Source organism: Meleagris gallopavo, chromosome 2 (assembly GCF_000146605.3).
Source record: "Meleagris gallopavo isolate NT-WF06-2002-E0010 breed Aviagen turkey brand Nicholas breeding stock chromosome 2, Turkey_5.1, whole genome shotgun sequence".
Lineage (NCBI taxonomy): Eukaryota > Metazoa > Chordata > Aves > Galliformes > Phasianidae > Meleagris > Meleagris gallopavo.
Window position 1 is genome coordinate 43,670,184 of NC_015012.2, and position 2,411 is coordinate 43,672,594.

At 35.8% G+C, this 2,411-nt stretch overlaps 1 protein-coding gene across 1 annotated transcript in view; it reads left to right on the plus strand.

Annotated features, from left to right (window-relative positions):
• LOC100547620 (cAMP and cAMP-inhibited cGMP 3',5'-cyclic phosphodiesterase 10A-like) overlaps positions 1–2,411 on the plus strand; it is a 33,801-nt gene that overhangs the window by 29,192 nt on the left and 2,198 nt on the right. The window lies entirely within an intron of this gene.

The following is a 2,411-nucleotide window of genomic DNA, read 5'->3' on the forward strand; positions in this document are numbered from 1 at the left end:
AAAAGGAATGTGAGTTTGGGCACTAAATGTGGAGGTGTTCACGTATGCCTAGACTTAAGATACATTCCTTTGACAGTATTAGTGAAAACAGTGTGCACAGGAGACATGTTATTCTTTTGAGTTGGCAAAAGTTACTCCATTCCTACATGAACTATAGCCAGGATTTTGTTCTATGTGCTGTTAATTCTCCCATGATCACTGTGTGTTCTTTTGTACCTCAGATTACAAAGTTTAAAGAAAAACACTTCTTGTTCCTGATACGATCGCAATGAAATTAGCTGTTGTTCATTTTACCTAATGACTTTCCATTCCATGTTTACTTGAACAGTTCTTCTAGTGAGGCTGCATTTTGGCAGTACCTAAGCTTTGTAAACTCTGGTGATGCCAACAGCAATTCACTTTGCAGGTTTGCCATATAAACACTAGAAAATTATTACCTAGCAAGTGACTAGCTCATTTACAGTACTTTATTCTTGGAAACAGGAATAATACTTTAATCCTCTCCTTTCCCCTTTTTGGACTTGGAGCTTATGGCCAGCTGCCTTGGCACCAGCTAGCACCCAGCACAGCGTGTCACTGACAGTTACAGAATTAGCAAGCATGTTTTCGGTAAATAGTTTCAGTAATTGCATGCATCTCCACAGTGCAACTGATAACAAAAATTTCAAGTTTTATGACACACTGGCAAAGCAAGATAATTCTTTGTAGTATTTCCTTATCAAAGACTGGATATTTAAACCTTGTTTTACTGTCCCAGAACTGAATATTGCAACAAATTAATTAAAAAGTTGAGAGAACTAGAATGAACACTCAGCCTTTAGGAATGATACAAATGCCATTGCACCCATTGACACAAGAAGATGCTTGTATAAGCCGATCTATTTTATAAGTAAAGTCTCACAGATCCTGTGACAGTGATGAGCAACAATGGTAGGAAAATGAGGAAGTTTATTTTTAATTTTTGTACAGAATGTTTTTAGAGTGCTTGCAAGTCGACTATTAGGAAGGAATGTGATTTTATGAAAAGATTTTTAAGAATAGGAGTGTTATTCAGCCCTGACAAGTTAAAATGAAGTTGTTAATTGACATTATGCTGTTTTATTATATAATATGGAGAGGTGATATAATTAAGATATTTGTGCAGTTTTATGAGCCTTACAATTAATACTATGGGTACTTCTATATACTCATAATGTTCTGCTCTTATAAGTCAAGCCTTTGCTTTTCATTATGTGTTTTCCTATTACTAGTGAAGCAATTTATTTCAGTGTTACTGTTTGATAACAGGGAAGGAGCTGATGGAAGGATTTGAATGGGATCCCTGCAAATGTGGGCTATGCGAGTAGTTTCTGCTAGGAAAATTCTTACTATGTCTAGTGAGCTTGTAAATATGTGTCTTCAAAACCTGTGAACCTTTTCCATGCAGAGTGAGAGCTGTTTTGCATTTTTAGCCATAATAACAGGGCCTGTCTCACCAACTGCCATTTTGTGTTTTCCCCTTTTTGGTTTTGTTGTGAACAGTGTTTGATGTGTGAAAAACAATACATAAATACCTGTCTGTGTTGCTGCAATGCCGAACTCTATTTACAGAGCAAGTTGTAACCCATGTCCTCTCCAGTCAAAACAAGAAGAATAGACGTCAGACAAATGCGTGTAGAAGCAGCTTTCTCTGAGGCAATGTACAAGTATTAAAATTAATCTCTTCAGCTAAGTCTGCTCTTTACAACTTCTTGCTTTCCAATGTCCAAGTTTAAACAAAAGTAGTTACTCTTGCCAATCCTAGTTACATCTCCTGATTTTTTGGAGCTGAGAGGTTTTGCTGAGCATTCTCTCCAAGCTGTATGATTTTTGAAAATGATTTCTGTCCTTTAAACTTGCCACATTCTTGTTTCGTTTTTCAGTCTGAGGATTTAACATCCTAGGGTCAGCATTGCTACCCCAAAGAAAAGAGTCTATTTTATTCCCTTTCTGTGTTTTTCTTATCTCTTCTTTTTTTAATGAGGTCTGGGCCTCATTGGTTCTTACTATGTGCAGTGTTGATGTATTTTCACTGTTTTTGGGACAGTTATCTCCATTATCCATGCCCAAAAGGAGAAATACCAGTTTCTGTACAAGATGTGAACTAACTCTTAGAGCACCTAAACAATGAAAAATTTTCAGTGTGTGAAAGTAGAAGCCTATAGGAGCTGACTGTACATATAAACACACATATCAGAGATGTATGCCACCTAACCTTCATGCATATTACAATAAACTGAATAAAATTGTTTGTCATTTTCCCACCTTTATTAGTTTATTTAATTAAATATTTTGGCTTTTCCTACAGTTTCTTCTTTCATTATACAAGTTTGTCATCAGAAATGCAGTAAGAGTACTATATCTAAAATACAATCAGTATTTATTTTCTCACT